Genomic DNA, 12,490 nt, shown 5'->3' with positions numbered 1-12,490 from the left:
CAGGTGAATTGGCCATGCTAAATTGCCCGTAGTGTTAGGTAAGGGGTAAATGTAGGGGTATGGGTGAGTTGCGCTTCGGCGGGGCGGTGTGGACTTGTTGGGCCGAAGGGCCTGTTTCCACACTGTACGTATTCTAATCTAATCTAATCTAAACACATGGATCTAGATGCCATCTGTCAACCCCTCAGAAAACGAACAGGAAATGACATCACCACAAACCCCAGGAACCCCATCCAGGAGAAAGATATAAATAGAATACAGGAGACAACAGCTTCGCTTCACTTAGGGGTTGCCACTGATGATGTTACCTAGCCAGGTAATGAAACATCTGGATATCAAACCTACAGCTCAGCGAGCAAACCTACACCCTAAATCTCAACCTGAGCTACAAACCTTCACTAACCTTGCACAAGATAAACAGCACTGTTGACAATCCCTGCTCCAATTTCCATTCTCCAGCTACTGCCTCCATCATTCTCCATGGAACATTGAAATTCTGCCAGCCTGTTCACAGCCTCTGATCATATGTGCCATGACTAAGATCACCTTTTTATACCTCAATAATAGTATCCAACCTTATTTCTGACTCAGCGAATCTGCTGCAGGAAGCCTTATTCATGTTTTTGTTACCTCCGGGCTTGACTGTCCCAATGCAACCCTGTTGGTCTCCCACATTACCCTCTAGACATTTGAAGTCATCCAAAATTTTGTTGTTGGTAACTCACAGCAATTCCCATCATTCCTGTGCTCACTGACCTAAACAAGCAACATCTCCACTTCTTACCCCTCCTTGTGCTCTAACTCCACAAGCCTCTAAGATACTTCTCCTCTGATAAATCTGACCCTCTTGCACAATCCGAATTTTCATTGCTCCACCATACGTGCTGGAATTCCCTCCTTAAACCTAACTTTTCTCTCTTAACCCTTCGTCTATCACCAAGTGTGTGATCATCTGCACAGGTTCATCCTGACCCTCTAAGTAACTATTTGTTTTACCTCCTTGATGTGAAGTTCACCAGGGTGGTTTATTATGTCAAAGGCATTGTATAGATAGAAATGGTAAGTGTTGCTGCTGACTGCACCCCTTGCCTCCCATTTTATAACAACCCAACGAGTTTCCCCAGACTCTCTCTCTCTCATTTATTGTTCCTGTGGGATCATCATTCAGTTTTGCCAACCCATGAAGGTGAGGGCTGCGCATGCGCTGCGCAGCATACCGTCCTCAGCAGCATGGCGGCGGGCGATACGCCTGAGCCCTCGGCGGCCGTTAACTTGGGCCTGTTTTCTGAGGAGAATCCGCCACTGGCTCCCGCTCTGGGTGAACGCCGAACTGGGAGCTTATTATTCGGGGTTTAAGGCTTACACCGAGTCTGTGTGAAGCCTCTCGTCAGTTCACCGAAAGGTTTGTCCCTCCACCACCGCCACCACGAATTTCCAACCGACCATTGGTGTTCCCGCTTCAGCTCCTCACTGCGCATGCCTAGCTCGCGCCGTCTTAGTGATTGACGGTAGCTTCCAACCAATACGAAGAGAGGGTGGAGCTGGAGGGTTGTTTGTGAGCCTCTGTTCTTCCAACCAATCGGAGGGGGGGAGGCGGGCCGGAATCTGCCTATCGGTCATTGGTTAAAACCGATATTCATTTGCAAGCTTGATTTGTGCTGAACCCCAAGAGGAAACTAGAGCTTCAACTTTCTGGCCTCAAAAAGATGGAACCCTTAGGCTGGAGGAAACATTTCGACATTTGTTACTGAAATGGGGCATATGATGAGACAAGTCAAGAGCTGATTTAAAGGAATAACTGGGAGACAATGGAATGTCACTATTAGAATAAGGAGAGTTCCAGGTTTTCAATAAATGAACTGGCAAAAGTATAATCCTGTCATCATTCAGAACAACAGAATGTAAAGGAACAACTGATCTTAAAAACAACCACATGTCATATGTGTAGAAGGTTGATGTTGAGTCAGGTTCAAAGGAGTTAAGACCTTACGGTGTAGAAAAATTGAGCCATTTGATCATGGCTGATTCATCTGACCTTTCTTTAGGATCTCATTACCTTTATTAGTGCTGAGACATAATCTAGTCCTATGTCGAGAATGTGTTGCTGGAAAAGCGCAGCCGGTCAGGCAGCATCCGAGGAGCAGGAGAATCGGTTGAAAGGTCCCAAGGTGGAAGATGAGGTGTTCTTCCTCTATGCGGTAGGTGATAAGGCTTTGGCGGTGGAGGAGGCTCATGACCTGCATGTCCTTGTGGGAGGGGGAGTTAAAGTGTTTGGCCACAGGGCAGTGGGGTTGCTTCGTGCATGTGTCCCGGAGATGTTCTCTGAAGGGGTCTGCAAGTAGGTGTCCTGTCTCCCCAGTGTAGAGGAGACCACTTCGGGAGCAATGGATGCAGTAAATGACATGTGTGGAAGTGCAGGTAAATCTGTAATGGATGAGAAAGACTCCTTTGGGGCCTTGGACAGAGGGGAGGGGAGAGGTATGGGCGTAGGTTTTGCAATTCTTGCAGTGGCAGGGGAAGGTGCCAGGAGGGGACGGTGGGGTGGTGGGACAGGGGTGCATGGACCTGACGAGAGTCATGGAGGGAATGGTCTTTATAAAATGCAGATAGGGATGGGGAGGGACCCAATCACTGGTGGTGGGATCTGTCTATAGGTGGCGGAAATGGCAGAGGTCCTGTGATAGTTGCCTCTTTAGTTAGTTGCTTATCTCATTAATGGTTGAAAATGTGTTGCTGGAAAAGCACAGCAGGTCAGGTAGCATCCAAGGAGCAGGAGAATCGATGTTTCGGGCATGAGCCCTTCTCATGTTCAAACATCGATTCTCCTGCTCCTTGGATGCTGCCTGACCTGCTGCACTTTTCCAGCAACACATTTTCAGCTCTGATCTCCAGCATCTGCAGTCCTCACTTTCTCCTATCTCATTAATGGCCTGATTTTGAAAACCTGCTCAACTTGTGTATCCCTATGATGCAGATCCAAGCAGGTTTCGAAGCCAGCTTTACCATTTTTCATCATGCTCTGAAATAGGGCCTCAGCCATGATACCATGGAAAGGTCGATTAAGTGGGTTGGAATATGGGAGATGGACGACAATTTAATGAGTTATTCAGTCTGGTGGGGCAGTTTAATGGTGAGAGATTGGAAATTTTTTTCATGCAGAGGAACCTGAATATCCTTATACATCAACAGTTAACAACCTTTTCAATAACACAGCAGACTTCAATGAACCAAACAATTCCACAATGTGTCCACTTTTTTCACATGATCTCAACTGTGCCCTTTGGCCACGTCTGATTGGAATATACATATTTTAGAACCAAAGGCCAATACCATACTTTTAATTTGAGGATTAATTTTCACAGGTTTTAGGAGTTTAATTTTGGCTGCATAAAACACTGTTTAAGATGAAACGATGTCTTCATTACTTTCATACAAAATTTTGTTGGACACTTGAACGGTTCTAATGGCACACTGGGCGCTGCTGTACACAAATCACTTAGTTAACATACAAATGCAGCAAGCAAATACAATACGATAAAAGCGCAAAGGCAGGTTGAAAAATTGAGCTGAATGAATTTGGTCATTAGTGGAACTGCATGAGGACAAAGTGTTCATGAAAGGGTTGTCACAAGAATGCAATTGGTTCACTAGTGTCATTCAGGGAGGGGAACCTGCCACCAGGTCTGGTCATAGAGATTCTGGCTTTCGTGAAGAGGGGGAGAAAGAGATAGAGATGGAAAACAGGACAGAGGGAATAGTCTGTGTACACCTGCAACTCAAACAGAATTTAAACAGACCTTCCCAAACCAACAAAGCCCAAAAGGACAAAGAGCAGCTGGTGCTTGGGAAATCTATCATTTCCCATACACCAGGTTATAATCCAACAGGGTTACTTAAAATCGCAAGCTTTTGGAGCACTGTTCTTTCATAGGTGAAGTGGAGGGAAACACAAAAAAAGACACTGCCAACACTACTCACCCTACTTGTATTATTTGTTGATACACTTAATTATCTGGAATTAGCTTACCATTATCTTTCTCTTTAATATATATAAAGATATATACACTGTGCCTCTGCTCTTCCCTCCACTTCACTTGATGAAGGAGCAGCACTCCGAAAGCTTGTGACTTTAAATAAACCTTTTGGACTGTAACCCGGTGTTATGTGACTTCTGATTGTTTGTCCACCCCAGCCCAACATCAGCATCTCTACACATTCCTAATTCATCAGTGTTTTCACAATGGAAAAGGTTGTTCTGTGCACTTGAAGAGAAATTTAGTCCATCTTCCAACCCAGTAAGAAACCAGTGAGTTCACCAGTGACTGCAGGGGTTTGGTTTTGCAGTTCGTCATGTACAGGACTGAAACATCTTCACTCAGAGTTAGTGTTTATTTCTGTTGATATTTAAATATCCTTATAACTAGGAATGAATTTATTATTCTGACAATGTCTTTATTTCATAAAATAACACTATTTCTATATTATAATTATTTATAATATCTTAGAATCCACTCTGCAAGCAAAGCATCATTCTTCAGGCTATTCTCAGCACTTTAAGAGATAAGACTAAACTGTGATATACTGATATTTCTTGTAGTTTGATGATTGTACTCATCGCTCACGAAGTGATCTTTATATTGGGCAGATTGGATGATCGTTTTATTACCTCTGTTCAGTCTGCAAGCTGGACCCAGAGCTTCTAGTCACTTATTATTTTAATTCTCCACCCTGCTCCCACTTTGACCTCTCTGTCCTCAGCCTCCGGCACCATTCCAAGCAACAGCAGCTTTTCTTTCGATGCGACACTTTGGTGTCAGGTTGAATACCATGTAACATAACCCCGAATAGAGTCATAAAGTCCTACGACACAAAGACAAGCCCCTTTAGCCCAAACTGGTCCATGCTGACCAAAACGTCCATCAATGCTAACCCCATTTCCCTGCACTTGGCCCATATCCTTCTAACCCTTTCCTATCCATGAATTTGTCCAAATGCCTTGTTAATGTACCTGCCTCAACCACTTCCACTGGCAGCCCATTCCATATGCATACCATCCTCTGTGTAAAAAGGTTGCCCATCAGGTTCCCTTTTATTTTTTCCTCTCTAACCTTCAACTGATGTCCTCTAGTCTTCGATTCCCCAACCCTGGGAAAAAGACTGAGTGTACTCACCTGTCCATGCCTCACATTATCTTAAACACTTCTATTAGATCCCCCTCAGTCTCCTACACTCTAAAGAAAAAGGTGCAAGCTTGTCAATTTCTTTTGCACTCTTTCCAGTTTAATAACATCCTTCCTCTTGCAAGGTTTTTTTTTAGATTAGGTTACTTACAGTGTGGAAACAGGCCCTTCAGCCCAATAAGTCCACACTGACCCACCAAAGTGCAACCCACCCAGACCCATTCCCCTACATTTACCCCTTCACCTAACACTGCGGGCAATTTAGCATGGCCAATTTACCTCACCTGCACATTTTTGGATTGTGGGAGGAAACCGGAGCAAACCCACGCAGACACAGGGAGAATGTGCAAACTCCACACAGAGAGTCACCTGAGGCAGGAATTAAACCCGGGTCTCTGGCGCTGTGAGGCAGCAGTGCTAACCACTGTGCCACCGTGCCGCAAGGTGACCAACCATGAACACAATACCCCAAGTGTGGTCTCACCAATGTCCTGTACAACTGCAACATAACTTCCCAACTTCTATACTCACTGCCCTGACCGATGAAGGCAGTGTGGCAAATGTTTTCTTCACTGTCCCGTCTACCTGTGACTCCACTTTCAGAGAACCGTGCACCTGAACTCCAATGTCCCTCAGTTCCACTCCAATGTCTCTCAGTTAAGGCCCTACCATTCACCATGAAACTACTACCTTGATTTGACTTTCCAAAATGCAACATCTCATACATATCTATATGTAACCCCATTTGCCATTTCTCGGCCCACTTCCCCAGCTGATCAAGGTCCTGCTGCAATTTCTGAGAACCTTCCTCACTGCCATGATACCACCTATTTTAGTGTCATCTGCAAACTTACTACTCATGCTTTCTAGATTCTCATCCAAATCATTGATATCGATAACAAACAGCAATGGGCCCAGCACCGACCCCTGAGGAACACAGGCCTCCAGTCTGACAAGCATCCTTCCACAATTACCCTCTGCTTCCTCCATCAAACCAATGGTGTATCCAATTTGCCAAGTCCCCTGGATTCCATGCAATCTAACTTTACAGAACAGCCTCCCTTGTGGAATCTCATCAAAGGCCTTACTGAAATCCATATAAACTACATCTTCCACCCTGCCCTCATCAACCTTCCTGGTCACTTCATCAAAGAACGCTCCTAAATTTGTGAGGTATAATGAGAATGAGATGTAATAGCCCACTTTGAATAAAAAAATCCGCACCAGCAAATGGGAATTTGAATAACTCAGCATGTGTATGGTTCAATGGAACATGTACATTCAAGTCAGGAAAGTATGAACAAGATTAATAAATAGATAGTTTTCTTTTGGCAATGTTTGCTTCCTTTAGAACATCGTAAGAAACTGGATGTGATTGTCCAGCCACTACCTGAGGTACTAGAACCTTGCTGATGGAGTTAAGCAAAGATTAGGGCGGCACGGTGGCGCAGTGGTTAGCACTGCTGTCTCACAGCGCCAGAGACCTGGGTTCAATTCCCGACTCAGGCGACTGACTGTGTGGAGTTTGCATATTCTCCCCGTGTCTGCGTGGGTTTCCTCCGGGTGCTCCGGTTTCCTCCCACAGTCACAAAGATGTGCGGGTCAGGTGAATTGGCCATGCTAAATTGCCCGTAGTGTTAGGTTAAAGGGGTAAATGTAGGGGTATGGGTGGGTTGCGCTTCGGCGGGTCGGTGTGGACTTGTTGGGCCGAAGGGCCTGTTTCCACACTGTAAGTAATCTAATCTAATCTAATCTAATCTTCAAACTGATACTTCCTTGGACTTCTGACAAGGTTACCTAAATGTCATGAGTGGTTTGTATCAGATGCCACTTGTAGCATGATATTGGGGAAGCAGTGTTAGAAAGCAGATATGATTTATAGCCCCTGAAGAATAAAATGTGGAAATGCATGGTGGAGCTGCCCTGAACAGCATGTCCCAGCCATACTCAGAGATTTGACAACAGAACAACATGACCATTGTAAATCATTAAGGCACACTCCACATCGGAACTGACTTTAATGTAATGGATTCTACCAACAATATCAGACAGAGTGCCTTTTATGTAAAAGTGAGACAGAGAACCTGTATTGAGGAAATACCTACAAGGTGGATGCAGGCAAATAGTGAGAGCTGCAGAATCTTAAATTCCCGCTGGAACTTTTACCTAAACCATAGGGATTGACAACGTGTCAACAATTTAGAATCGTGAGAGCAAGTCTAGTGATTCTAAGTTGACAGTTTTTCACACGTTGGTGATAGCATTTCGAGATTTATTCCTGGAGGCAGATCGAGGGCTTGTGTTCTGAGTCTGATCTTTTTAGAAGCTTAGGTATTCCCTCTTAGGTATTCCATCGTGAAATTAGGTAAATAAGATTGGAGCTGAGAGTTGGAATAGCCTGAAATCAATATGGATGGTACTTTCTGAAGGCTGGGAGATCGGTAACAAATTGCTGAATGATACTTGACATAACTGTCTTTGTTATGTGCTATACTAAGGGTTATACATGTGAATTTTGGTTTCAGTTTAAAGCAAAATACAGGTTGTTTAATCTCCTTTTGGCTTATTATGCCTGCAGCTTTATAAATAATGCTTCCACTTTTAACCTAGTTTAGAGTCTTATAAATATGAAAGCTCTAGGGTTTTTATGGGGAAAAAATGATAGTGGACTGTGATCTAAAGAAAGATTGGTGGTGTTTGGTTCAAAAAGGAAGGATGTGAGAAGAAATTTGATCTGCAGTGTTGGACTAAAGAAATTGATTCTTCAGGTTTACAGAGAGTCAGAGTGAGTTCTCATGAATTGGACAGGACCAAATAGCTCTGTAATGAGAGAGGTCCGACTACAGAATAGACATTCACAAAGTGTCTACATCTGTCTGATGGACTGTGGTATGAAATTGTCAGTGATGCCTATATTTAGACAAGGAGGTTGTATTGTAGGGGCATACTGAAGAAGGGCTCATGCCCGAAACGTCGATTCTCCTGCTCCTTGGATGCTGCCTGACCTGCTGCGCTTTTCCAGCAACACATTTTCAGATCACACTGAAGACCTGAACTGTGGCTTGTGTCGGCAGACTCAGAGAAGAAAAGGAACTCTCTTCCCAAGTATGAATCTGTTTAAAAACCTATCTGTATGAAAGCCGCGGTAAAAAAAAAGAGCAATGTTAGGTCTGTTGGATTTCATTCAAAGTAGAAATTTATATTGATTAAAATCATTATCTTGCTCGCTCACTGTTGTTCGTGTTGTTTGTTGGAATTTGTCCAGTAAAGACTCTTTTGGTGTTTCAAGTTAATTCTGATGTGCTGCTGCTTCATTTTTGTACCCTAGGTTATTCTACACATTCTTTTCTTTAAATGATTGTGGTGCAGCACGTCCTTAAAAAGTTCAACTCATCCAGTATTCTGGGATCATATCTCCTGATAAAAACCTGAAGACATTGGTTGAACATTATAGAAATGGAATAGATTCTCGCTGTCTTTTAAAGAAAGTTTTCTTAGCAGCTTTCTGGCTGGACAGGCCTGTCATCTCTGCCCAGGACATATCTCGAGCCCTGAAACAAGACTGGTACCACTGGACCTGTATGGAATCCAACTGTCCATGTGTAAAGATCAAAACAGATTCTGTGCAGAATTTGTCATCTATTGGTTTGACATCGAGAGCAGGAAGCCATTTTTAAGCTGTTGCTTCTTCTTCAACTCTTTGAAAACCATGTCCAAAGTCATTAGGTTTTTTTGGGGGGTAATGTGTGATCAGGATCACTAAGACTGCAAGTAGTCTGACTGGTGATACTCTGCAGAAAGATATCGGAGGCACTGGAGAGGGCACAGAGAAGAGTAACAAGAATGATGCCAGAAACATGTCGGTTTAGATTTCAGGAAAAAAATTATAAAGTCTGGGTCTCCTCTCTTTTGAGAGAAGAAGACTGAAGGGGTGACCAAATCTTTAAAATGTTTTTAAAATTTTGACAAAGAGCATACAGAGATTGTGGGGAAAGGTGCAATTAGAGATCATCAATATGATATTCCCCAAGAAATTAACTAGAGAATTCAGAAGAAACTTCTTCATCTAAAGAGTGCTGAGGTTGTGGAGCTCACTACCAAACAGCATGGTTAAAGTTGAAAAGTGTGGTACTGGAAAAGCGCAGCAGGCCAGGCAGCATCCAAGAGGGCGGTGCTGAATCCGGGGGTTGGGATTGAGATAAGGTGGGGGGGAGGGGAAATGAGGAAACTGGAGAAATCTACATTCATCCCATGTGGTTGGAGGGTTCCTAGGCGGAAGATGAAGGGCTTATGCCCGAAACGTCGATTCTCCTGCTCCTCGGATGCTGCCTGGCCTGCTGCGCTTTTCCAGCACCACATTTTTCAACTCTGGTCTCCAGCATCTGCAGTCCTCACTTTCTCTTAGCATGGTTAAAGTGAACAGTATCAATGTATTGAAAGGAAAGCTAGACAAGCATGAGAGAAAATGGACCAGAGGAATATGATGATAGATTTACATCAGGAAAGATGAGTGCCAGCTCATCTGTAGAATCTACACTGGTAAGACTGGTTGTGTCGAGTGGCCTGTAACTATGTCCAAAAACATACCTTGATCTAACTCCATCTAGTCTTATTCCTAGATTCCCAGTTCAGTGAAAATAACTGATATTTACCTTCTGTTCCCCTCAATGTGTTTGTTTCTGCTGTTAATCCAACCATTAATTGCCCCCAGACTGACCCATTTTCATTCTGACTGTTAGAGTTTATTTGTACTTATTCTAATGATTTCTATAACCAAGCTGGAGCTTAATATCTTGATGTCTGTGAAATAAATCAGCTTGGTTTCACATACACAGTCTGTCAAGTCCTTGATTTCTGCAGGGTAAGCAGAGACTAATTGACATCCTGTTACTGACTGTTGCATTATTTTGGATATTTTCGTCTTTCTTAATCTAGCTTATTTCATGTGCATCAAACTCCTGATATCGCTGAGAGAGCCTTTCTCCACCCTTGGGTGAATGATTAGATTAGATTCCCTACAGTGTGGAAACAGGCTCTCCGGCCCAACAAGTCCACACCGACTCTCTGAAAAGTAATCCACCCAGACCCATTCCCCTAACTAATGCACCTAACACTACGGGCAATTTAGCCTTGCCAATTCACCTGACCTGCACATCTGTGGATTGTGGGAGGAAACCGGAGCACCCGGAGGAAACCCACGCAGACACAGAGAGAATGTGCAAACTCCACACAGACAGTCGCCTGAGGCTGGAATTGAACCCAGGTCCCTGGTGCTGTGAGGCAGCAGTGCTAACCACTTTGTCGCCCTAATGCAAGGGACATAAGAGATGAAGCACATTGCTGAGGATCTGGAGTCGAAATGTAGGCCAGATCAAGCAAGAACAGCATAAGGACATTAGTGAACCCATTTTCTAACAATTAGCAACAGTTTCGCAGGAATGGTTTCATAGAATCCCTATAGTACAGAAAGACACCATGCGGCCCATGAAGTCTGCACTATCTCAGTCAAATCCAGCCCCCGCCCCCCATCCCTATAAACCCATATTTACCATGCCAATCCACCTAACCTGCACATGTTTGGACTGTGGGACAAAACTGGACCACCTGGTGGAAACACATGCAGACGTGGGGAGAATGTACAAACTCAAGGCTGGAATTAAACCTGGTGCTGTGAGGCAACAGTGCTAATCACTGAGCCACCATAGCACCCCATGGCTATCGTTGGAATCTTACTTTCTTTCCACATTTGTTACTGAATTAACATGCCACCATGGCAAGGTTTGAATCCAGGTCCCCACATTACCTGCGTCTCTGCATTAATAGACTAGTAATTATACCACTAGGCCATCATCTCCCCATTATGAATGGCTGAAGAGGGATGTAAATATTGTCTTTTGCTCTGATGTGCGGAGCTGCCCCTTCATTGAGGATGGGGGTATTTATGGAGCCTTAATCAGTTGTTTAGTTGTCCATCACCTATCATAATTGGGTATAGCAGGACTGTAGATTCCAGATCTGATCTATTGGGTGTGGAATTAATCTTGTCAATCACCTGCTGCTTACGGACCCCAGACCCACAGCAAAGTGGTTGTCTTAACTGCCCTTAGACAATTAGAATAGTTAGTAAATGCTGGTCCAGCCAGTGGTGCCCACATTTCATAAATGGATGAATAAAAAAAAAATACAATTAACTGAATGGAATTTGACATTCCATTCCAAAAACCAAAAACATTTCTACTCACAGGACGATATTAACACATATTGAGGCATTCCTTTTTTCCTCATGTCCAGAATGAGGACAGAATTACTCTTCTCCCAGGTGGCACGGGTGGCTCAGTGGTTAGCACTGCTGCCTCACAGCACCAGGGTCCCAGGTTCGATTCCAACCTCAAGCGACTGTCTGTGTTGAGTTTGCAATTCTCCCCGTGTCTGCGTGGGTTTCCTCCGAGTGCTCTGGTTTCCTCCCACAATCCAAAGATGTGCAGGTTAGGTGCTAAACTGCCCATAGTGTTGGGTGCACTAGTTAAAGGGAAAAGAGGTCTGGGTGGATTACTCTTCGGAGGGTCGGTGTGGACTTGTTGGGCCAAAGGTCCTGTTTCCACACTGTAGGGAATCAAATCAAACTGCCCTCACTTTCCTGCCAGTTCATTTGTTGTTTGTCTACAAACAAAAATGGAAATTGCTGGAGAAGCTCAGCTGTCTGGCAGCATCTGTAGACAGAAATCAGAATTAACGCTTCGGGTCCAGTTACCCTTCCTCAGAGGAAGCTGCGATTTGGAGATGCCGGTGTTGGACTGGGGTGTACAAAGTTAAAAATCACACAACACCAGGTTATAGTCCAACAGGTTTAATTGGAAGCACACTAGCTTTCGGAGCGACGCTCCTTCATCAGGTGGTAGTGGAGGGCTCAATCCTAACACACAGAATTTATAGCAAAAATTTACATTGAAAAATTGATTGTCTGTTAAGTCTTTCATCTGTTGGAATACAGTGATAGTTTCATTTCTTTCATGTGTAAATCACAAAATCCTTTTGTAAAAAGTTGCATTCTCGGGTTAGCCGTTAACAATGGTGAAGGTGTTGGCCCCCTGTGTTCTCTGTCTATGCCATGATGTTTAGATTGATTCTAATCTAAAAAGTGAGATAACGGAGTTTTACATGAATTCATGCAGTTTTTGAGCAAAGTACAATGTTACCCTGCAAGTACAAATTCACCCCACAAAATATATGTGTGCATGTGGGTCTTGGTCTGTCTGGGTTGGGGGTTGTGAGTGTGAGAAAGTGTATGTGTGTGTGTAGTGAATGCAGAG

This window comes from Chiloscyllium plagiosum, chromosome 45 (assembly GCF_004010195.1).
Source record: "Chiloscyllium plagiosum isolate BGI_BamShark_2017 chromosome 45, ASM401019v2, whole genome shotgun sequence".
Lineage (NCBI taxonomy): Eukaryota > Metazoa > Chordata > Chondrichthyes > Orectolobiformes > Hemiscylliidae > Chiloscyllium > Chiloscyllium plagiosum.
The sequence above is the reverse complement of the archived record's forward strand: the minus strand, read 5'-3'. Positions refer to the sequence as shown.